This window comes from Mus caroli, unplaced genomic scaffold (assembly GCF_978045245.1).
Source record: "Mus caroli unplaced genomic scaffold, Mus_caroli_1 scaffold_18, whole genome shotgun sequence".
NCBI lineage: Eukaryota > Metazoa > Chordata > Mammalia > Rodentia > Muridae > Mus > Mus caroli.
In genome coordinates, this window is record NW_028227273.1 from 47536542 (window position 1) to 47562540 (window position 25999).

Consider the following 25999-nt stretch of genomic DNA (forward strand, 5'->3'; position numbering starts at 1 on the left):
TACTGAGCTCATGTTCAAGATAGGTTTGCCAGAAATCTAATTTGGGATGAGTAATTTAATTTGGCTACTGCAATTAAAAGTGGTGCAGTATTTGTGTTTTAAAAGGAAACCATGTTAGATGTGTCTAATCTGATCAGATGAGTATCAGAGCGAGGTGGCATTGTATCTGGAGCAGACAGATACTGCACTGATTTTTTTTTTTTTTACCTAATCACATGGGAGACGGATAGCGTCCGAGCAGGTAGGTACCAGCAGCGAGTACCAAGAGAACAGAGCTGCCCAGCTGGAATTCCCATGCCCATGACACCATCTCAAGCCCATAATATTCTTCACGGGAGGAAAACTGGGGGCCTTGAGTGGACAAGAGATTTGCTCTCACTCTCAGAACTGCAGTCCAGTCCTCCATACTCCGGTGTGTGTCTCTAGCACATGTGCTCTTTGTAAGATGGTGTGTAGACAGATGTCGGGGCTGGAGATGGAGCTCAGATGTGCTTGTCTATCCTGCAAGAAGCCCTGGTTCCTAACCCAGCAGCACAATGTTGTGTGGCCGCTCGTCGGTTAAGCTCGGCACTCAGGAAGATCTTCTTCTACACAGCAAGTTCAAGGGCAGCCTGGGCTACGTGACTGACACATTGTCTCAACAAAACACCCGCTACTGTAGGGCTGGCATTGTTCTTGCTGTCTACTTAAGCAAGACACAAGTTGTCAGATGCCGCCTGCCAATCTCTCTGTCCATATATATATATATATATATATATATATATATACACATATATGTATATATATTATATATACACGCACACATATGTATACATATGAATATATATATATATGTACAAATATACACACACACATATACATATAGACATATTTTGAGAGCCCCGTATGGCAAGCTGGCTTTGAAATTTTGTACATGCATGAAACTGATCTTAAACTTGTAATCCTCCTGCTTCCTCATTCCAAATGCTGAGACTACAGGCTTGTACCACCATTCCCTGGCCATTCTTAATGACTGCTCCAATCACCCTTAAACCCGAACTCATGAAACTTGACATTAAGCACATTCCAACCACACGATGGTCAGAAAAAAACCAGTGTGTTTTACTTTTGGAAAAGCTATTAGCCTTAAGGAGTTCTAAATATCAGTGGATGTGACAGCAAGTGTTATCAGGGTCTCAATGTACTTTGATCTAGGACAATTAGATTGTAAAGGAAAAACTAGATAAAATATCTACACTCTATCAACTTAATACACGTATCTGAAAAACAAATCCCCTTTTATGTTGAGTGAGGGGGATGTGGTGGTTTGAATGTGCTTGGCCCAGGGACTGGCACTATTAGGAGGTGTGACCTTGTTGGGAGTATGTGTGGCCTTATTGGAGGAGGTGTGTCACTGTGGGGCTGGGCTTTGAAGTGCTATGCTCAAGCTCTGGCTAGTGTAGAAGCAAGAGTATACTCCTGGCTGCCTTCAGATGAAGATGCAGAACTCTCAGCTCTTTCTCCAGCACCATGCCTGCCTGGGCACCTCTTGCTTCCTGCCATGATGATAATGGACTGAACCTCTGAAACTGTAAGCCAGATCCAATTAAATGTCCTTTATAAGAGTTGCCTTGGTCATGGTGTCTCTTCAGAGAAATAGAAGCCCTAACTAAGACAGAAGATGAAACAGTCCAAAATAAAAATGAGACAGGACACCAAGAGACAACTTACACACACTCTCATCTCTTTGATGGACTCAGGGGATTTTAAGATCCTAGAAAAAGGGATGAGCCTGGGTTGCTGAATGATGCTCTGTGAGCTCTGGTCCTTGGATGATGCTCTGCGGGCTCTGGTGGCTGCTGCTCAGGACCACCTAACATGGGCTGGTATTGGTTATCTTAAATTTACTTAAGTTAGAGTCTGGAATTTTGTTTCCTTAGCTAGTGTGACTAACACACACACACACACACACACACACACACACACAGATGAAAAAGCACCAAACTTTGTCTGATGTACAATACCACAGTGAAATTGTGAGGCAATAAACCCCTTACATGTATTGACTGTGTGTGTGCTTGAGCGAGCACCTGCTCATCCGCAGCACGTGTGGGGGTCAGCAGACAATTCGCAGGAGTCACTCTCTCCTTCTGCCCTGGGGTCCTGGGTTGAATTCAGATAATCGAGCTTGGTGGCAAGTGCCTCTACCCTCAGGCCACCCCTCTGTTACTTTAAAGCAGGATTCAAGCAAGAGTTATATTTTCCTTTTTAATAATCATTTAAATCGTTAAGTTAGCACACAAAGTGATGGGTTTCATTATGACACGCTGGTACATTCACGCCTTCCCGCACCCCCTCTTTCTGGTTCCCCTTCCATCCCCCAAAAGGTGCCTCTTTCTCTGTTTTTATGTAATGGTGTATTCCATGACTCTCTTCCTCCTCCCCCTCTGCTTCCTTGTGATATTTTCTTTCCTCTTGCAGTTTCCTTCCTATGTTTAAAAAGTATTTGTATGTGAGTGTGTGTGCGTGAGTGTTTATGTGCTTGTGTGCAACAGCACGCACTCATGTACGTGTGCACGCATTATACATACAGAGGCCAGAGGTCACCATCAAGTGCTCTCCTCAACTGCCCCCACATTCGTTTTTTGAGACAGGGTCTCTCACTGAACCCTGGGCTGAGCAGCTGGCCAGGCTAGCTGACCAGCAAAGCCCTGGTACCCTGTCCTCTCTGCCTCTCACTGCTCATGAGATCGGAACTCAGCTTCTCAGGCCTGCCCAGCAACCGTCATGCCCACTGAGCCGCCCTTCCTGCCTTTGCATGTTTTCATCCGATGGATAATTCACTCGGGTCAAAGAATGATCACAGACTGTCTTCCAACCCTCTTTCCTGTGACATTTATCTACTGGAGAAACTCAGGTCCCATGGAACTTCCTGGTGGCATCCCTGTGGTCTCTTAACATGTCCCCTTTCTCCGCTTTGCCTTTAAGCTGAGAGTCCGTTCTGTCCAGTGAGCTTTGGTGGCTCTCTGCCTTCCTAAGAATATTTCAGGCAGTCTTATGATTTTTACAGCCAGACCCAAACCAGTAAAGCATAGCAATTCCTGCTCCTCGGAACGCAGGCCTTCCTAACTCGTCTAGTCCATCAATTTATTAAACCGCAGCTCTGTGGGCTGCTCCTGAAGGCAGCCATGGTTTATGCTGTTTCAAGCCAGGAAGGTGCGGTGGTACCTGCGGGCTAATTTGTTCTTCCAAACACTTTCCTTCTGCTTGCCTCCCTCCCTCGACCCTCTCCTGCTCTCCTGCCTTCCCCCTCCCCCTCTCTCTTATCACTTCCTTTCTTCTTTTTCCTTAGACGGGGCCTCAGGGTCTTAGAGAGGAGGAGGGCAGGAGATGGTCACTCAGTAAACTGATTAGGGTACAGCATAAGGACCCTGGGTAGCCTTCACCTCTCTGTAGCCGAGGCTAGCCTTTTACTCCTGATTCTTCTCCTGAGGGCTGTGGGAAGTGGAGACAGGATCATTGGGTTGCTCAGTGGCCAACCTAGCTCCAGGTTCCATGAGAGACCTTGTCTCAGAGGAGTAAGGCAGACAGAAACAGAGCAGGATACCTGATACCCTGCAGTGGCCAACCTATCTCCAGGTCCCATGAGAGACCTTGTCTCAGAGGAGTAAGGCAGACAGAGATAGAGCAGGATACCCTGTGTACACACGGATGAATGCACACACACACACACACACACACACACACACACACACACACACACACACGCACCAAAAGAAGTATGAATGAATAACATAGCTTTTCATACCTACACCGAAATAGCAGTAAAATCAGTGCTAATCATTTAAGACATATCGTGGGGGCTGGAGAGATGGCATAGTGGTTATGAGCATGTACGATAACTATTCTTGCATGTCAACTTGACTATAGCTGGAGTTACCTAAAACCCACCCCAAATGGAGGTGGAAACCCATATGGGGTTTTTATTTAATGTGAGGTGGGAAGACGCACTTTTAATCCAGATCTTTGGGGTAGGCGATGCACATCTAATGTAGGCCACACCCTGTGCAGGATGCCTAGGTAAGGACATGGAAGAAGGAAGGGGTTTTGCTCTTTCCTGATCGCTCTACTCTTGCTCTTATTGCCAAGGGCAGTCCTTCATTGGCAGGAGCCTACGTCTTTGGAATCTCAGTATATACTGAAGACCAGCTGAGACCAGCATTGCGAACAGAACAACTCCTGGATTTTTGGACCTTCTGAACATAGGCAGCCATTGTTGGGTTAGCTGTACCATACATGGATGTGTGTGTATTTATATCACAGAGCATATAGGAATCTAACACCCATTTGTGGACTCCAAGAGTATGTGCACACATGTCGTACACATACAATCAGGACACACAGATGCATACAAAATAAATAAAATCTTTTTTAAAAGAGGTATTTTGTTTAACATGAAAATAGGATTTTGATGGTGTTTGAATTTTCACCTTTTTTTATCATCCTAACCTTGAACGTTTGCACCCAGTTGTGTAGCGCGGCATTTGGTTGTCTACGTATCCATGGGCCCAAGCAACATTCTTGGGCTTTGGCTTATGCTGAGAGAGTCTCATTTCTGAAACTAATGCTGTCTGTCATGCTGCTTCCTGACTTTATTCCCGTGGTGTTTTTCCATTGAAGGAACAAACACCCCCTTTTCCTTGTAGCCCAAATAACCACTCTTTTCTTTTCAGAACGAGTTCCCTTTGTTTCTAAGCAATATTCAATTGATAGACTTTCTATGCCGCTACATGTGGCCTTTAATAGTCTGATCCAACGTTAATTCATTTTGGTGAGGCCGAGATGATGTCTTGCAAATTGCTAACAGGGTATCCAAATTATTTATTGAATAATCTATTGATTTTCAATGACTGCTTTGTGATTTATTAAATTATTTACTCAAGGGTTTTCTTCCAGAACAACCTGCCTCGTCTGTTCTCCCAGGGCCAGGGGTGCTGTGGCCTTTAATTAGAAAGGGTTCGTACTGGACTTCACGTTTGGATTAAAAAGTGTGCGCCCACGTGTGTGTCTCTATGTGTAGGTCTGGGTGTGTGGCTGTGTGCGAGTGTATGTGTCCCCTTAAATCTGGGGCACATCTGGATGTGGAACAAGTAAGCTTTGTCTTTCGCCTGCTTGCCCTATCAAGAGCAAGTTCATCTCCCTGTTGTTGAAGCACTCCCTGGATGGTATCAGGACCTCCATCTTTGGGAATCTAATGTAAACTGAAGACCAGCTGAGATATCCCTCCTCATGGACTATGGAACAGGAATCTTGGCATTTTTGTCAGGAGACAGCCATTGTTGGATCACAGCGACTGGGCCTCTACTGTAAGTCCCCATACATATTCATTTTATCAGTGCTGTTCCTATAGAGAACCCTGAGGACGACCACAGGGTCTCACAGGCTGGCCCAGAACTCACGATGCTTAGCCTCCCCCAGTCTGGAGTAGGCTGGCTTTGACCTTGCTGCCACTGAGAATGAGACCACCTGGGGTGGAACCTTGGACTTAGATGGCTCTATTGTTCTGTCACCCACTGCTGCTCTTCTCCAAGACACTGCTACCTACTGAGAAGCCCTTGAGATATTCTGGAGACAGCATCCATAAGATTGGCAAATGGCCTACAGGCTGGCAACAGACATCAAGAATGGATTGGTGGGGGACGCCCCACCCCACCCCACCCCTTTATAAGCACAGACTCTTAGTAAACTTCGGGCCTTGATCAGAAAAAACTGTCTTGGTCTCCATTATTTATCTCCTGTTTCCTTCTATATAGCTCTGGCCTCCCACTCAGGAACCCAGTTAGTGTGGCCACAGGCGGTCTACAACTGCATGTATCAGGATGACCTCCAACTCAGAGATCTGCATCCTGAGTGCTGGGATTAAAGGAGTGCACCACAAGGGGCTCTCGTTCTCTCTGTGATAGTTACTCTCCAGGGTATTGTTTTCTGACTCTGTGGCTGCTAAAATGTAAAGAAACAATGCTGAAGAGTCCCAGTGCTGTTGGGACCTTATTAGTCAACGACACCCTCAGTGTTTGCTCAGGAAGAAGAACGCCAGAATCCATACCATCCATCTTCTTACCCAGGGAATGCTTATCTACACAGATTCCCTTCGGAGCAGTTCACAAAAACTAGGGATGCAGCTCAGTGCACAGCAGTTGCCCGGCATCCACAAGGCTCAATCCCTGACAACAGCAACACTAAGTGAGAAGTTCAAGGCTGCAGAGAGCGCTCAGTGACTGAGAGTACACACTGCTCTTTCAGAGGACCCATATGCAGTGGCTAACAACTGCCTGTAATTCAACTCCAGAGGGTCTGAGGCCCTCTTCTGGCCTTCACAGGCACCTGCACTCATGTGCATAGGCCCACATATAGAAACACACAATTAAAAATTAAGTAATGAAATTAAAAATGAAATAAGCCTTTTTTGAAAAGTTAGAAGTTCAGCTGATTGATTGAGAGCCCCGTTAGAGGAGTGGACAGAGGACTCGGCAAATAAAGGCATCAGCTGCCAACCCTGTCGAACTGAGTTCAATTCCTGAGACCCACTGGGTGGAAGGCGAGAACTGACTCCTGCAGGCTGTCCTCTGACCTCCACACATACCTTGGCAGGCATGTGCCCCCCCCCCAAGAAAATAAACATAATAAAAAATAAAATGCTACTAATACCTCAGGGTTTCCATTGCTGTGAAGAGACACCATGACCAAGGAAACTTTATATAAAGGGTAATATTTAATTGGGGCTGGCTTACACGTTCAGAGGTTCAGTTCATTACCACCATGGCAGGAAGTATGGCAGTGTCCAGGCAGGCATGGTGCTAGAGAAGGAGTTGAAACTTCTACATCTTGATCGGAAGGCAACCAGGAGAAGACTGACTTCTAGGCAGCTAGGAGGAGGGACTTAAAGCGCATTCCCACAGTGACACACTTCCTCCAACAAGGCCACACCTACTTCAATAAGGCCACACCTCTTAAGAGTGCCACTCACTGAGCCAAGTATATTCAGACCACCACAATTAATGAAGTTACTCTATAGTTTATGTAGCCAATTCAAATGCAAAACAAAAATATAATACACACACACACACACACCACCACCACCACCACCACCACCAGGCCTACATTGCAGAGATGCAGTCTCCCTGGGTTACAGCAGGATGCATACATATTTCACTGTTGAAATCCATTTGCTAAAACTTTTATCTAAGATACTCACATTCTGAAGTGAGATGGCATAGCAGTTCCTCCTGGAGACTTGCCAGGGTTTTTGGTTTTTTAAAATATATATCAGGGTTATATTTGCTTGGAGAGAAAAAATAATCTGGAAGCTTTCCATTTTTTTCCCCATGTAGAGCCCAGAACAGCTTGTGTAACATAGGACTTCTCTGATTCTCGAAGGTTTAAAGGGTTTTTCTAAGGCCTTTTCAAGCTGTAAAGTATTCCGCCTGGCACTGGTGTGCGTGTTGTATGTATACATGTGCGTGTGTGTGGTATTGGTCCTTAGGGATATTACTTGTATTCATTTAATATAACAGGACAGCAGAGATGATTCAACAATTAATTGTATTTTATTCTTGCAGAGCACATACTTGGGCAGCTCACAACTTCTGAAACTCCAGCTCTTGGGGATTCTGTGCCCTCTGCTGGCCTCTTAGGACATGACATGCACGTGTATGTACACACACACACACACACACACACACACACACACACACACACACACAAACAATCTTGGGGCTGGAGAGATGGCTCAGCAGTTATGAGCACTGACTGCCCTTCCAGAGGTCCTGAGTTCAATTCCCAGCAACCACATGGTGGCTCACAATCATCTGTAATGGGATCTGATGCCCTCTTCTGGTGTGTCTGAAGACAGCAACAGTGGACTCATATAAATAAATAAGTAAATAAATAAATAAATATTAAAAACATAAGTAAAAAGTCAATCTTAAAGAGGAAAAACCAGACACGTAAGATAACTAGTCCTTTGAGGGCCCATGGGCCATGCCACTAGGTGGGCATGGAATTGTTGAGGTGGAACATGATCAGATCCCGGGAAGCTCAGAGATTTGAGTCATCTGGAGTTCACCCTCAAACTAAGGTGACCACTGTCAGTCAGTCACATAACAGCACGTGAAAAGCCCCTCCACGCTAGGCATCGCAGTAGCCTTAGCCTTCAGCCAACGACCTTCCCTTCCTGGGTAGTCTCACGTCCTTCCCCCAAATTAGATAATCCTTGGTTCACTCTAAATAAAGTGTATGTGTCCAAATTCATCTCCAATAAAGGAATATGAGCAAGCTAAGATGGTCTCAGAGCTGCTTCATTAAAGATGGACACAGAGGAGCCCTTTGCCAAAATGAGAAGCAACACTAGGAATCCGGGGAAAGGTCTCTCTCTCAGCACTCGCTCCCAACCAGACCGAGATCCAGCTCATCCCCCATGCCCCCAACCCCCTCCCCAGATCGCCCCTTCTGGCTTGGCAGGAGACATAGACTGTGGACCCCTGTCCTAGCCATCCTGTCCTTCCTGAGCTGGTATACCAGCAGCGACACCCCCCCCCCACTGCCTGATGAGAGGTGGAACACTAGACCACAGTCCTTAACAAAATGGCTTTGTTATAATGTACAGCTTCCCTTTCTCCCAATAACCATCAGTGAATACCCAAAAAGAAGTAGTGTACAGAAGAAATCAAATTCCTAGGCTTTAGCTCCCAAGAGTTTCTCTGTTAGAGAAACATAAAGAGGCCACAGTGGGTACCGAGAGGGAGGGAGGGGGGAGAGCTCAGAGAACACTGGGCATTCTCATGGAGGCTTAGCTTGTCAACCACACCTTCAGTAGGTGGACAAGAAGCAAGCCTGGCAGCCCTCTGAATCCATACAAAGATCCTTCAAGCATCCGTTCAATGGGCATCTCAGCTGGGCCACACCCCGTCCTCCACAACAAGGAAAGCTTGTCCCTCCAGGAGGATTTTTACTGCAGGGTCCCTGGACCACGTTGAGGACGCTTCAGTGTGGATGCAAATGAAGTCTCTGTCCGGTATATCACAGGGATGGGTAGCTTTAACTGTCCACTTGACACAACCTGGAATCTCTAGGGAGGAAAGTTTCAACGAGCTGTCCTATTGTCTATATTGGGTTAGCCTGTGGAAATGTCTATGGGCAACTGTATTAATTAAGTTGATGCATGTGGGAAGACTCACCCTGCCATTCCTTAGGTGAGCAGTCCTGGACTGTATAAGAACAGGAAAATAAGCAAGCCAGGCATAGGCAAGCAAGCACGCATGCTTTTGTCTTTCTTTGCCTTGATCATGGATGTGGTGGTGCTCTTTGTCAGCTAGCGTGTTAACCACCAGGACAGTTCTGCATGAAGGGAGAATCCTTGAGACCTTCTCTAGTTGCAGGGATCCTGGACTTCATTCCTTCTACGGTGCACGGGTATGAGCAGCTTTCTCTCCCCATCCACAGGACAAGGGAGTTGCTTCAGAACCAGCTATGGTCACACAGGAAATGACCCTTGGGGAGAAGGTCCTTGTGGCTAAGACAGGCTGAGCATGTGTGTCAGAGCAGAAGGGAGAACACTGTCATGTCTGCTCTGGGGGTTGCTGGTGGGCATTTGGGTTTTCTTTCCTTTTTCCTCTTCACGTTTATATGTTGTGCAGTGTGCATAGGTGATTGTGCACACGCGTGCGCATGGATCTTCAAGCATGCCTGGCATTTTACATGGGTTCTCGGTTCTGAACTCAGGCCCTCAGGTTTGTATGACACGCGCTTTTAACCCCGAGCAATGCAGCATCCACACCCAGACCCGTACCCAGCTGCTACTTTTTAGAGTTTGGGGGGTTTTATTCATTACTCATTGCCGTGGCACACACAGGGGAGTCAAGGCACACACGGGGGCAATGTGCAGATCTTCCGGCCTCTCTTTTCCACGGAGCTCCCAGAGATTAGCCCATCCTGCTGGCCACTGCTTGGGGATTTTTCAGGGTCCTAAGAGACATCCTTCTTTAGACATCATACAAGGGCTGAAGAGATGGCTCAAGTGGCATAAGCATGAGGACCTGAGTTCAAATCCCTGACAGCCACGTGAAAGTCAGGGCATGGCTGGTGTGTGCCTGCAATCCAAGACTGCTGTGGGAGAGACAGGAGGGAGGGTCCTTAGAGCTTATGAGGAAGTTAGTCTTGCTGAATTGGTGGGCTCCAGGTTCAGGGACAGATCTTGTCTCCATAGACAAGGAGAGAGCAATCTGGGAAGACACTTGAAGTTCACCTCTGATGCACACACATCAACATACTCACACATACACAGAGAGAGAGACAGAGACAGAGACAGAGACAGAGACAGAGACAGAGACAGAGACCTGGTATATGTGAGTATATGTTATAGAGAACACATACAGGTTAGAGAACCACCTTGGGGATCGATCCTCACATTTTGCATTATTTGAGACAAGGTCTCCGAGGAGCCGTATGCACCCGGCTACGTGGCCCGTGGGCTTCTGGGGAGAACCCTGCTTCCACCTCCCAGCGAGCCTAAGGAGCACTGGGACCCTGGACAAGCACTGCAGCATCTGGCTTCTACATTCGGGTGCTGGGAATTCAAATTCAAGTTTCTCATGGCTGCCCATCCAGGGCTTTATCCAGACCTGCCTCCCAGGACCTTTGGGAGATAGCTTAGTTACAGGAACTCACATTGCTCAGAGACCGCCCGCTGGTTGCTGCTGCTTACGGTGGACATATCCCTTCCTTCCTGGGGGTGGGGGGGCGGAGGGTAGGCAGAATCTTCAAATAAAACCCATCTGAGTATCCACACACATGCACACTTTTCCCATCCATGGTGCCATACCATAGAACTGAAGGCCAGAACAATGCGGGAGGGGGGTTTTCCTTTTCTAAGATCACATTAAAGATGAAATAGTGGGAAAGGAGAAGCTGTGGGCACGCCTTTTCATTTGACCTACTTGAGCATTTCGGGCTCCTTCCTTGCCTCCGACGGCCTCGTCAACTGAGCATTCTAAGTTAATGTCTGGAAAGAGAATGTCTCCTCTCGAAAATGAATTGGATTTATCAAAACATTTGTGGGGGAGTGAATTTCCCCACAACCGTAACCTTTACATTCAGTCGAGATGTGACTATAAAAAACTCTTGGTCTCCAAGCAAGGTTTCATAAGGCATCATATTTTCCGTTTCGAGTCGCACAGGTAACTCCCATCTCCAGGTGGTTCCCCACCTCCAGCAGCACCCATCCCTAGGGTGGCTTGCAGAGCTAATACAAAGAGCAAGAACAGCATGGTGGCCCTGAGGTGCGTTCTTCGTCACTCTCAAGTCCCTACGGAGCCCATACCTCTGCACATTCACTGACCCTTTCTTAGTTCTGAAACAGAAGTGATGAAGCTAAGGAGAGGGGCTCTGTTCTTCCCGTCCTTAATCTGGGAGCCGTAAATCAAGGCACTCTAACTCTCTAGAAGCTTTTGTCGGCCAGAAAGACCAAAGTCTCAGCTTGGAAAGGGACTGACAGCATCCACGGCTGGTGCCGCCGATGACGGCACAGTGAAGGCTGTGGGATCTCTGGGGCCTTTGAAGGTCAGCCCTGCCCCTCGCCCTGGCCTACCCTTTCTGCTTTCCCGTTGACCACCACGAGTTCCTACTGCCCTGAGTTCTACCACCCCATGCCTGGGAGTCAAAATCAATCCTTCATCCAGTCTTTATGTCAGTAACCAGAAAACCAACCAGTACAGTGCAGATGGTCAGGGAAACCCAGCTGTGTGGCCTGGAAAACCAAAGCCAAGAAAGGTCCCTCATCCCCCGGGATCCTCAGAACTGAAGAAAGGAGGAAAATGGGATGTGGCAGGTGGCCTTGGGCCATTGAGGACCTGAAGGGACTGAAACACCTGAGAAACAGACTCACTGCCACCAAGTCTAAAAACCCTTTTTTTTTTTTCTGGGAATAACACCTACTTTTTAACTTAAAAATATATGCCACATAAACTTTTCTATATTAATGTCCCTCCCCAAATGCATTCTAATAAAAACACTTTAATTTAAAAAAAATCCATAAACACTAAATATTTTAGTACGTTTATTTACCTTATCCCTAGGAGAGCTAACTAACCAGGGGCAGACAATTTATTTGGAGTGAAGAGAGTTAATTTGCTGGATTAAAGATTCACAGGAATTCAAGGAGGTGCCAGAGTCCGAGATATATGACACTAATAAAAGTAACATTTATTGGACCAGCCACCGGGCTAAGCACTTGATTGGATTACCTCAGTAAAGCAGTAGCTATTCTTATCCCCATTTTATAGATGTGGTTATAAATGAGAGACTTCATCACAGCCATTTAATCTTCGCCAACCCAGAATCCCGAGTTCACTGTTTACTCTGGCTATAAAAAGGGTTGAATTAGCAAATTAGAAATGGAAGGCATAGTTAGCTTAGCAGATTGACGATCCGACAGCCCCAGGCTTGCCGAAACCCAGATGTTCCCTGCTGCTGCCAATGGGACTTCCTGGGAGAGCTCTGCTGATAAGTACACTGGCCAGGAGTGGGGTCTGTGCCTGCCATGCAGGCAGAAGAACCTGAGGTTAACCCCAGCACTGATGCGGGGCCTTCTGTCACCCCCAACCTCTGCACTTGATCAATGAACGTTCTACTCTCATTGGCTAAGAGGCTTTTAGAGAAAGAAATACAGAGCAGACCCCCAAGCATCACTGCAGAGACGGGATGGCTGGCCCTGCGCAAGTGGCTTGGGTTCCTCCAATCTATTGTTTTGTTTCTGTTTCTCTCTCTCTCTCTTTCATTCTTTTTCTTCCACTATGTGGGCTGTCCTGCAACTCACTCTATAGACCAGGCTGACCTTGAACTCACAGAGATCCATCTGCCTCTGCCTCCCGAGGGCTGGGATTAAAGGTGTGCGCCACTACACCCGGTTCACCTGCGTCTTTTTCTTAACTTTGAATAGGACAAGATTTTTATTGCTCTTTCCGCACCTTCCAGTCAATGGTCCAAACTGCTGACCTAATTGTACAGTTTCACTCCCTCAAACACAAAATGTTTTCTGCTCTGGTGCTGGGGACAGGACCCAGGGTCTCCAGCACGCAAGGCAAGCCGTTCTGTGCTGCTTCCCAGGAGGACACACGGCTTAGACACTAAAACAGAAAGCGCCCGGGAGACCAGCATCCTCCAGCCTTGTTGGGGGCAGTTTCCACTTGGTACTGAGATTGAGTTCCAGCAACTACTTGGTTCTAACCGGTTGACTCCATGTTCTCTGTGTGCAGCCCAACCAGGCTCCCAAGCCTTTCAGATACCTGTAGGATGGGAGGGAGATGGGCACACGGAGGAGCTCATTCGCGATGTCATTTTCCTGGTTCTTCCTGTCTGCATCCCGCTGTGGAGCCCCTTGACCTAGAGTTCCCATTCAGATCCTCTGTACTCTCTTCCTTTTGGACCAGGTCTGGAAACAGTCCCATGCCCTTGCTGGCGGGGGATGCCTCAAGTCTCCCTTACTAGATTTTCCTTGCCTTGCCATTACACCATTATCCAGCACTTGCTACATGATAGAACCCCTGGGCAAAACAGCATAAATATTCGATCAAAATCAGTCACAGTGTTAGAGAAATAATGTAAGCAACTGAGTCCATCAAAAGGAACAACTAAGGGGTCTCAGTTGGTAGATAAGAGCAATCACATAGAATTCCCAAGTCCACGGCTTGTTCCCTAGCACCATATAAACTAGGGTTGGTGGCATGGTAGAAGCACTTGGGAGGCAGAGGAAGGAAGATTGGAAGTTCAAGGGCATCCTCACTACACGGGGAATTTGAGCTACAAGGACCTTGACTCGAACAACAAAACAAAACAGCAGCAAACAAAGCGCCGACTCTGAGGATGTGGTGAAGAACTGTCGTCTCTTGCTAAGCCAGGAGTATAGCTTAAAGTTAAAGGTGGAAGTGGAGAGGCGGCCCCAGAGATTAAGAGCATCTGCTGTTTCTGCACAGGACTTGGGCTTGGTTCCCCCGGCACACAGCCCTCTGTAACGTCAGGTCCAGGGGATCTGATTCTGACCTGCTCAGGTATGAGGTACGCACACACGCACACACACAGAGGCAAAATACCTATACACAGAAAATAAAGAAATCTTCTAACGTTGAAGGCTCTGCTTATACATAAGACCCTTCAGGGAGATCCTCTGAAAGGCCAAGCAAAGAACGATAGCCATGTGCCTGTTCTCTAGAGGGAGAAAGCAATGTCTCCTAGCCAAAGATGACAAACACTAGAGATGTTCAGACCCTCTGGGACTCACGGTTCGGGGAGTGTGATATAGCTGGGCCACACTGTAGACCCAGTCAGGGAACAGAATGTGATGAATTCCAATGTGCCCCCCCTTCTCTGTTCTCCCAGCTCAGAAAGGGTCTCCTAAAGTCCAGGCTGGCCTTGAACTAACGATGAAACCGGAGGATGACCTTGAACTCTGATCCTCCTGCCTCCACCACCAAGTGCCAAGATGGGGCTGCCATGTGCACGCAGCTCCTTTTCTTCTTTTTCATTTAGCCTGGTAGCACAGCTCTGAGATGGCACCACCCACAGTCAAGCTGAATCTTCCCTTCTCAGATATACCTCTCAGGAAATGTCTTCGCCGGCATTCACACAAGAGTCTCCAAGCTGATTCTACACGGCCATCGAGCCGACGGCCATGATTAACCGGCAGGGCATGGAGAGGTGGCTCGGCAGGTTAAGAGCATGTATTGCCTTAGCAGAGGGCCAGAGTTAGGCTCACAGAACTCACACCACAGCTGCCTAGAACGTCAGCTCTAGAGGATCCAGCACCCTCTTCTGGCAGCTATGGGTACTACAATCATGTGCGCAAATCGAGACACACAAGTTGACACATAGATATAAATTCTTCCTTCCTTCCTTCCTTCCTTCCTTCCTTCCTTCCTTCCTTCCTTCCTTCCTTCCTTCCTTCCCTCCCTCCCTCCCTCCCTCCCTCCCTCCCTCCTTCCTTTCTTTCTGGTTCTTTTTGAGACAGGGTTTCTCTGTATAGCCCTGGCTGTCCTGGAACTCACTCTGTAGACCAGGCTGGCCTTGAACTCAGAAATCCGCCTGCCTCTGCCTCCCGAGTGCTGGGATTAAAGGCGTGCGCCACCACGCCTGGCTCAAAAATAAATTCTTACAGAATACTCACCAGAACTACAATTCCCCATTAACACATACCCCATTAACACATACTCCATTAACACATACCCCAGTCAACACAGGGCCTTCCGAATGGCCTACTCAGTCCACAAACAAATCTGTTTACTCTTAGCTTTTTATAACTCTGAAAACACAGACAGTATCTGCCCTACTCCAGATAATGCTAAAAACCCACACGTGTGTTCGCTGCCCATTTCCTAGAAATGATTTTCCCAAAACCTGTGGGAATCCAGGATCACAACAGCTCTTCTGCTTTTCCTAGGTGCTTCCCACAACAGCAGGCATTAGATGGACAACCACAGGCCCCTGGCCAACAATCACACGTTCTGACTGCAAGAACCTGAGAGGAGATACCTGTTTCAGGATTGAGACCGCTGGTGACCCCTTCAGGGTAGTCTTGCTCCCGTGTCTTCCTCCTTCACTGCCCTCTGGAGCTGGAGCCTGTAGAAGCAACCCAAACAACATATTCAGGAAACCCGGCTCAGACGAGGGCACAGGTAGCCAACATGAGGCTGGGGCTGGGGAGGAAGCCAGGGTTAGCTCGGGTGGGCCATTATGAGAGGTCCCAGAGCCATTGCTGAGGAAGGGGTCTGGGGTAGGCTAGGACTTAGGAGAGTCGAGCTGGTGATTGGGATGTTTGATTGGGCCTCTGGTGAGTGAGACAGCATGTAGCCGGATAGGTGTGGAACAAAGCCACTTGTCACAGTATTTTTTTTTTCTTGAGTAATTGTCATCCCAGAGGCTCGCTGCCTCAGTCTGCTAACCCAGGCCTAGCTCTGGAAGCTTCTAGGGTCTGTAAAATATCTAAACCTAGAATGTCTTCAGCATCTGAGACTGACTGCTGAGTAAGCTCACCCTTTCCAGGTCTTTCTGAGCTCTGCTGGCTGAGCTGTTCTGGCTCAAACTCCTCTCCAGGCTGACTGATTCTGTCTGGCTTCTCTCAGCTTCTCCTGAATTTCTCTGCTTGACCTCAAACTAACTCTGACAGTTATGTTCTAATCTTCTGGCTCCTTCTCACTCTCTGGCTCTTTCTGTCTTCACCAGGGTCTAGCTTGTTCTCTCTCTGCAACCTGTCTCTGAACAAACCGCCCATTAAAACTGCCTCCTCTGCACCGATCTCTCTTCTTGGGAAACTTGGGCAGATCCTATTCTGTCAAATCTTTCTCTGGTTAGTCACTTTGTCTGCCACTCAATCAGATATCACTTTTTTTTTTTTTTTTTTTTTGGTTTTTCGAGACAGGGTTTCTCTGTAGCCCTGGCTGTCCTGGAACTCACTTGTAGACCAGCCTGGCCTCGAACTCAGAAATCCACCTGCCACTGCCTCTGCCTCCCAAGTGCTGGGATTAAAGGCGTGAGCCACCACGCCCGGCTCAGACATCACTTTTAAACATGGCTGCTTCCTTCGGCAAACTAACTTTACGTTCATTGTTTGGGATTAAAGGTGTGTGCTAAGGGTATGTCTGCTGAGCCACCCCACAACTAGAAACAGGTCCCCCCCCCACTTCAGTAAATAACATAACCCCAGGGTTCACAATATAATCACCTCAGAGTTCATAATGTGATCAAATATCCTGCAACACCCAGAGTCACCCAGCCTAGGTTCTTCCCTTCATGTTTCACACCTAATCCTCCAGTGAATGACGTCAGTATTAACTGTAAAGCACTTCTGAAGTCGGGTCATTTCTTACCACCTCTGAAGCCACTCTGACTTCAGTAGCTAGCGGCACATACTCAGTGCAGCGACCAGCTCACTGATACTGTCGGAGCCTTGTGTTGTGGAAATACAGAGCGTGGCACATTGTAGGTGCCGGGGGAAACAGTTGAAAGATTTATCGTGGATCAAAGGAAGGAAGAGAAAACGAACTACGAAGAAGGAAATTGTTGCCAGTGTCAAAAGTAGTGGTGTTCAGAATGATAAGAAGTGGTGGCGCACGCCTTTGATCCCAGCACTTGGGAGGCAGAGGCAGGCGGGTTTCTGAGTTCCAGGCCAGCCTGGTCTACAGAGTGGGTTCCAGGACAGCCAGGACTACACAGAGAAACCCTGTCTCGAAAAACCACACACACACACAAAAGAACTGATGTTCCATCAGTGTGCAACAGAGAGGCCCTAGGGAGGGAGGCCTTGGAGGGACAGTTTCCACAGAAGGCAGGAGCCACCTGCCTGCCACACACTCTACTGAGAGCCTATTCTGGGCCAGACCCACCTCTCAGGGTCAACAGCAAAGGAACAAAGCCAGGAGATACTGGTCTACCTGTCCAGACGAGGGCTGAGTTAACCCTGCCTGCTATGAGATGCACGGGATAAGGTTTCAGGCGCACAGTCGGTCAAAGAATCGGTGCATGGGAAAGAGTTCTTTGTAGGAAGAGGGCCATTTCTCCCCAGAGTAGGAGACCAGAGTGAAGAAGGAGGCGATGAGACAGGTCCAAGGGGCTCCTGGCTGGGAGGCTTCCTATGAGCCAATGGAGCCAGGCTGTCTGAAGTGAGGCTAGCAGACAGGGCGAGTTCACTGAAGGTGGAGGTGACGTGGCCTACCTCTCAGCCTGGTATTCCTCAAGCTCAGGCCTACCCTTAAAAGCAGGCCTTCTGTCATAGCCCTGTCTCTAACTGGAGAGAGACTCTCTGAGGCCCAGTTTCAGCTAGAAGTGATGGTTTTGGTTTGATAGGGACTTGTACTGCTATGGGGATCTGAGCAGGTCGGGTCAACCATCAGTGCTCCACAAACAAAATGGGAGGGGCTGCAGACAGCATCGGTCAGGCCAGGAAACCGCACTTCTCCAAGATTCTGACAGGAAAGTCTCTCGTCCCAGTCCCTGGTTCCAGCCGCTTACAAAAGCCATGGCTCTATTATAAGAGGTGACACACACATTTTTTTTTAAAAATATCTACCTAAGAGCTGGGTCTGTCAGAAGTTGAAGTCTTCACACAAGTGTCCTATGAAGCATTTTTCACAGAGGGCAAAAAGGAGGTTTAAAGTAACTTGCTTAGAGTCTTTTAGGCAGTTGAGTAACCCTCAACATTTTCATTCTTTTTTTTTTTTTTTTTTCCCCAAGACAGGGTTTCTCTGTGTAGGCCAGGCTGGCCTCGAACTCAGAAATCTGCCTGCCTCTGCCTCCCGAGTGCTGGGATTAAAGGCATGCGACACCACGCCCGGCCTAACATTTTCATTCTTAAAATTCAATGTGATTGGAGCTGGGGAGAGAGCAGCCTGCCTTTGGATCTCTCTCTCTCTCTCTCTCTCTCTCTCTCTCTCTCTCTCTCTCTCTCTCTCTCTCACTCTCTCTCTCTCTCTCTCTCTCTCTCTCTCTCTGTGTGTGTGTGTGTGTGTGTGCGCGCGTGCGTGAGTATGTGTGAGTGCTGGTGCTGGACACACGTGTGCCGTTCAGAAGACAACCTCAGGTGTCAGCCTTCACTTTCTATGCTGTTGATAGAACAGCAGGCCAGCTGGGCTGGGATCGTCTGAGGATTTGTCTGTCCCTGCCTCTCGTCCCACTAAGGGCGTGCTGGGATCGATGACAGGTGTGTACCACCTCGTCTGGCTTTAAGTAAGTAGCTTCTGGGAATCCTAACGTACATGCACGCCACATGTCCATGGAAAACAGTCCGACATGATACACATCTCCAAGCTTACCCACCAACATTCCCTTTTACTATGCACACATTCAGGTAAAACTTCACCTGGCATATTCACCTGGCTTGGTTGGCTTACCATCGCAGAAAAAAAAAAAATCAAAACTCCACAGCCATCCCTCCTTTGCAAATGGTGCACGAGTCTTGTTTAGGCCTTGTTTCTAGGAGGCCCTTTTGCTCCACCTAATCCTTAATCCCACTCCCCACCCTTCCCAAACGCCTTGTTCGGGACCCAAGAGTGAGCATTTTACTTCACAGTATTCTGTCTTTCCTGGACTTCACCTGAGTGAGGCCCTGCTGAGTAAGAACTCCAATCCATTGGTTTCTTGAGCCCTCTCTGGTCCTCTCAGGGCCTCACAAGACAGTGGCCTTCTAGGAGCAGGTACATCTACTTTCCCCCTTCAGGAAGCCGTGCAGCCTGGCACTTGCTAGCAGCCATCCCACAAAGAAAGAAAAGAAGGAGGAGGCGGATTTAGACTGTCCCCTCTCTGCCTTGACGGGAAGCCCCAGCATTCTTCTTCAGCTGCCTGCTCACATGTGTCCCAAGACACGCCCATGTCCCATCTCATGCCTTCTTCAAAGGAAGCACTTTCCACGTGAGCCTGCAGGCTGAGAGAAGGAGCTGATGGTCTCCAGAAGAGTCGATGCCGGGTGCCCCTGGGCTGGAAGATCACCCCACATCCTGGATATCAGATGCACGCAGCTTCACTTCAGTCTGCACAGGCCACCAGGCAAGCAAGCTGGGATCCCGAGGGCTTCAAGGGGAGAAGAACTGGGAGCTAGGAAAATCGGCCAAATACTGAAGAACCATCAAACCCTCCCACACAAACAATGCCAGCCCTCAACTCTCAATATGAAGGTAGTCAAGGAAATACTGTCTGCTAAGGTGCCTGGAAAGAATCAAGATCTACCCAAGCCAGCCAAGGGGTGGCTTGCTCCCCCTGACTCGGTTGAAGTAGCAGGAACTCAGGAATCAAGGCTTGGGGTGGATGCAAGGCCAGCCAGGCCGCCCAGCTGCTTCAACCTCTGGCTGCGAGCCTAGCTGCTTTGATCTGGGGTTCTGCATGAGTGAATGTAAGGCCTAAATAAAACAAGAAGTATATAAATACATCCTTCACAGAGCCTGGCATTACATAAGGGACCCACTTCTCGCTGCTCCCCTCCCCCTCTCAGCCCTCCATCCTCTCTTCGCAATCACTCATAGACACAAGTGCAGAAGCCACAGAGCGCTTCCCCCTGAGGCTTGCAAAGGAGGAGAGGAGGCAGAGGGGGTGGGGTAGACACCCAGGCCAGCCCAGGCCAGGTCCTGATGCAGCTCCAGACCTTAGTGAGATACAGGGATGCCTGGTGGCCTCACACAGATCCAAACAGGAAGTTTATGAGAAACATAGAAAGAATTCGGGCAGAGGCTGGGGATTAGCTCAGTTGTAGGAATGCTTGACTCTCCTGCCCAAAGCCCTGGGTTCCATCCCCAGCACCAAATAAACTGGGTGTGGCAGCAGGCACGCGCCTAGAATCCCAGTGCTCTGAATCCGGAAGCACAGGCAGGGTAGCCCATATGCAGTCACCTGACTGCAGGCTCTGCCAAGGCTTCCAGTCACTACCCCCTGCAGTGGCTCCTCCACTCCCTCCCCAAGTTAGGTTCCTTTTTTTTTTTTTTTTTAAATAATGACTCATTTAGGAAGAGGCAAAACCAAAAACTTCAATGGTAAAGATAAAGAAGCGCCAAAGTCTTTAAACACCTCCCACTCCCGCAGACTTGATATCAGATCCGCCTCCCCACTCTGACCATGCTAGTTTGGAAGTGACGGGGCACACAATTCTTCTAGCAAAAACACTGCCAGTAATATCTCCACTCTCAATGCCTTGGGTTTTCATTGCAGATAAAGACGGTCCCAGGCCTCCAGCCCATTAAGTTTTTGCAAAACAGCAATACAAAATTAAAGATTTGGGCTGGAGAGATGGCTCCGTGGTTAGTAGCACCAGGAACTCTTCCAGAGGACACAGGTTCAATTCCCAGCACCCACAAAACAACTCACGGCTGTCTGTAACTCCAGTTCTAGGGGATTCGAAACCCTCACACAGACACCACAACAATAAAGAAAAAAAAAAAGTAAGTCAGTTAAAAAGAAAAAGATTCAAACCCATGCTTTCAATGGGGTCAAAATCTCATTTGGTTCTACAGAGAGGGTTCTGAGTTATTTTTTTAATATATATATTTTTATTAGGTATTCTGAGTATTAACGAAGGCTTTTGGCGTTAGACCACGAGCCTAATGAGAATGACAATGGTTTTTCTCATTAAAAAAAAAAAGATCTCAGGGGCTGGAGAGATGGCGCGGTGGTTAAGAGCATATGCTGCTCTCAGAGGACCAGAACTTTGTCGATGGCCTATAACTGCCCCTCCAAGGGAGCCTGGCACCCTCTTCTGACCTTCACAGGTCAAGTGCATGCCTACCCAGAGACTGCACATACATGGAATTAAAATTTAAATACGTCTTTTTAGCCAAGGAGATTTCTTGGCATTCAGATGTTTATGTCTGCTCATGGTATTCAAGGGGAACAAAATTATAGAACATTTCAGATTACCTACTTCACGAGCTCCTGGGAAGTCCAAGTCAAATGAATCATTAAGATGGCCCAGAATTCAGAGGTTCTCAACACTGGCTCTATGTTGTTGTATTTTCAAAGTTCCTAGCTTCCGTGCCCAGCGTCTATCATATACATTTGTCTTGGGGTGAGGAACCTGGCAGCAAGGTTGGGTCTTTTTTTTTTTAAATGTTTATTTCTCTAGTTTTCCAGGATTTTAATGTATCATCACGATTGAGGATTATTCAAATACAGATTTTTCTTAAAACTGTGATGGGAGATAGTTCAGTCTGTAACACACTTGTCTTGCAATCGTGGGGGCTTAGGTTGGGCAGAACCCGTGTAAAAAGCTGGGCGTGGTGGCAGATACGGCAGTCTCAGGAATGGCGGGATGGGAGGTTAAGGGAGGAGTCCTAGACAGTCGAGGACCATCTAGTCTGGCCTACGTAGTGAAACTCCAGGTCAGTCAGAGACACTAGCTAAAGAAAAAAAAGAAAAACAGTAGGAGCCTGGGGACCAGAACCCATGGTTGTCCTCTGATCTCCACATACATATTATACATGCATGTGTGCACATACATTAAAAAAATTAAAGTAAATTTAAAAGCTGAGTTCTGGGCACTGCTGCTTGCACTTGCTGCTCTTGGAGAGGATGGAGATTTGGCTCCCAGCATGCACTAGACACAACTACAGCTCACAACCATCCACAACTCCAGTTCTAGGGAATCCGATCCCCTCTTCTGGCCTCTAGGGGCACCAGACCCGAACATAGTGCACAGGCAAACCACTTATACACATAAAGTAAGACAGACAAACCTTTAAAGTAAGTAAATAAAATATCTAAAAAAGAAAAAATTAAGGGAAGCTAGGGAATGTGGCACAGGTATAGAACACTTGCCTAGAATACACAAGGCTCTACCCCCAGAACCACAAAAATACTTACACACATACACATGTGCATGCATGCATACTGACGTGTACACACATACATATGTGTGCACCTGAAACAAAAACCATGAAAGTTTAAAAGTTAAGGAAAGGTCCAAGTGGTACCAAAGACAAAAATCAAAACCAAATTTGATATCAAGAACTCCCAGGCCAGCTCTGCTCTGGGCTCTGGCATTCACAGACTTGACTTAAATGTAAGTGGGGTTACCACAGAGCTGGTCTTTCTTCGTGGAGCATTTTACACTTATCTAGCAATTACTACGACCACTTCCTGACCCTGTGACTCACGCACTCTGCTACCCCACCCGCCCCCACCCCCATCCCCACCCAAGGAGGGAAGTCTACAGATGACCCCCTCCTCCGACCACCATCTTGCTCACCTGCATCCGCCCCTGCTTCTCCTAACAGTGCCAGGCTCAGAAAGTGTCCATACCTCCTTTCCTTCCCTCCACACACACACAACTTTTCTGAAAGTTCCTTCTATGCCCACAAACTGCTTCCCAGTCCCTCTGACCCCTTCATACAGCCTGCATTTGACATCTACACAATGAGGTTACAAGAGACAAGACTCCCAACCTCACTCTTCGTCCTAAGCTTTTCAATTTGCCTTACCCCATGCCTCCCTAACTGAGGGCAACCTGGTATCAGTAAATGGGGAACTATCTTTGAGGCACAGTATTATGGGGTAGAGGGCAGAGGCAGGGCACTTTTTACATTCCAGCTTACACTCAGAGCCAACAAGTTGTTTTGTTTGTTTGTTTGGTTTTCGTGGATAAAAACCAGGGGCCAGAGAGCTGCTGCTGCTGGCAGAGGGAGTTGCTGTTACGCCTGACAACACAAGTTTGGTCCCTGGGACCCAAGAGGTACAATCAACTCCTGCAAGCTGTTTCAACTCCACACACGGACTGTGACATATGTTCGCCGGTACGCACAAACACAGAATTTTAATTAAATAACTAAAAAGCCACAGACATAGAGGCATGGCTTATACAATAAATGCACTGCTTTGTAAATGCAGAAAATCTGTGCAGGAAGTGTATATGCTAGTTCAAAATGTAAATGACACTGTGTGGGTCACAGGTGGCACGAACTGACCTTCCCCCCTTTCTTTGTAAACTTTATTACTTCTGATAGCTTGAGTATAAGAATCATGATAGTTCAGACCCAAATCCAAGCACCAGAGTAGGTCCAGAATGAGTATATAATGAGCGGCACACTCCAGGCCAGGTCCCAGCATGCACTGCGGAACCACACCCTTATTAACAAATGGATGACGCCCCCATCAGGCCCTCTTGGCTTCTGTGCCCTGAGTCTTGGACGCCAATTCATCCCTGAACCATGGTGGGTCCCCAAGAACAGATGTGGAAAAGATATCTCAGCATGAGTGACATGCCCGGTACAGGGACCATCTAGCCCTCTATAGCCACACAAGCCATGTCCTCTCCTGTGTGTCTCCTCTGGTCTCCATTTTTGTTACCGTGCTGCCTCTTAGCACGGTAAGTCTAGGTTGACCACATACACTCCACTTAACAGGTAAACTCACAGCTTGGACGTCGGGAGCCTAGAAACTTAGGATCATAAGGGATAGACCATGGATTCTCTCACTCTCCATCTCCCCATCACTCCCTAATGTCTCTTGAGGCAAAGAAGAAACATGAATGAATATTCCAGGTAGCAGGAAGCGAGTTGAGAGGTTAAGGCCAGGGGATCACAGAGTATGGCATGCTGCCAGGGAGATACAAGGTTCTCAGGTCACATCTCTTAAGAGGAAGAACACTGTGGCATACACAGTGCCAGGCAGAAAGAACCCCAAGACACTTAGAAATGTCAAATTCCATCTGGGCATAGCAGGAGGAACCCAAGTGAAAAAGACTCAGCCTCCCGCCGGCTGTGACCACTTTTCTGCAGTCCCAGCATCTAAAGAGGATCTAAGCAAACGGGGTGGGTGGAAAATAGGAATAGAGAAAAAAGAAATGAAATTAAGCAACATCACATGGAGATAGGCCAAATCCTCCCCGTGTAACACATAGTCACTGCACGTGACCCGCGTCACTCCATGAGCTCCAAAACCAGACATCTGCCAGTTATCAAATCAAGACTCCTGGGATGCTGACCTTCTCAATGTCAAGAGCTAGCACAGAGACTAACCATAATCAACCCGGATGCATGGCCTCTTACCAGGTCCTCAAGAAGTCTGTTTTCTGAATAGTCAGGTGACACCCTGGGGGCACAGCAGAGAGTCACCTGCCATTGACTGCCCAGGAAGAGCTGAGGAGGGGGGAGTGGTTGGAGACAGTCTCATGGAGGAAGTGAGATCTGACTTGGATCTTGAAAAACTAGGTTCAACTAGGTCAGACAGAAAGGAAGTGGGAAGACTACCCCAAGCCGTGGGCTGGCAGATACAAGCCATAGCCACAGGATGGGTGGGGACCAAGATGCAGGATTGGGTCCCAAAGGTGGTGAGTGGAAATACTTAGGAGTCAACGTGGTTGGTCTGAGCCCACCTCTGCTTCTCAGGCCCATACTCCCCATCAGTAAAGGCATGATGGAGACAGGAATAATGGTACCCAACCTCTAGAGATGCTGTAAAGAGAAGATGCTTCTGAAATGCTTCGGGTATTTGTTACCCATCGTCAAATGCTGTTATTCTTGAGGATGGAGGAGGGGGGAATCGAGACGGGCCGTCTCTGTATAGTCCTGGCTCTCCTGGAACTTGCTCTGTAGACCAAGCTGGCCTCCAACTCCTGTGAGATTCTTTTGCCTCTGCTTCTCAAGTGCTGGGATTAAGGGTACCTGCTACCTTTCTTGGATCCTCATTCCTGTGTGGCAAGCACCTTATTCAGGGAACCATCTTTCTCCACAGTCACCCCGGCTCACCCCCTTTTAAATTTTGAGACAGAGTGTCGTGCAGCTGAGGATAAACTTGTACTTTTGATCCTCTTGTCTCTCTACTCTCCAAGTGCTGGGATTCTAAGTGTGCAACACCATGCCCAGCTTATGTGTTGCTGGGAATCGAACCCAGGGCTTCTCGCATGCTAGATAAGTACTCTATCGTCTGAATCAGATCCTCAGATGCTGCTGCAGCCTCCTCCACCTCCTCCTCCTCCTCTTCTTCCTCCTCCTCTTCCTCGTCCTCCTTTTTCTTCTCCTTCTCCTTCATTCTTTTTCTTCTTCTCCTTCTCCTTCTATTCAAGGTCTTACTATAGAGCCCAGGGTTGCATCAAGCTTGCTTGGAAGTCCATACTGGCCCCCAACTCACAATTCTCCTGCCTCCAACAAAGTACCAGGGTTACAGCACATAGTATCTTCTTTCTAACAGCCTGATGCTAAGAAGGAGCGAGTATAGGCCACTTGGTCACACATCCTCAGTAGCCTAGAGGGAGAGTGGACCATGTGGTGGAATACTCAGGCGGACAAGGATGGGGAACCTCAGCCTGCTGCCTACATACTCTGTTCTAGAACATTCTACAACTACTGACAGCATCCCCGAGCTTCCAGTTAAACTGGGTCAAAGGGAAAGCCTTTGCTTCCCCCTCCTCCTTCCTCACCATGGTTTGACAGTAATCGCACCCCTCCACTAACTGTTCTCTGGGCCTCTTCTCCCCAAAGTATGACCTAATGGAGGCAAGTGC

General features: G+C 48.0%; 1 protein-coding gene across 1 annotated transcript in view; it reads right to left on the minus strand.

The window, feature by feature from the left end:
* Positions 1 to 25999, minus strand: part of Trerf1 (transcriptional regulating factor 1) — a 232506-nt gene that overhangs the window by 125776 nt on the left and 80731 nt on the right. The window contains exon 3 of the mRNA XM_029471314.2: positions 15559 to 15645. The gene's annotated coding sequence lies outside the window, so the exon portion shown is untranslated. The remainder of the gene's footprint in view (positions 1 to 15558; positions 15646 to 25999) is intronic.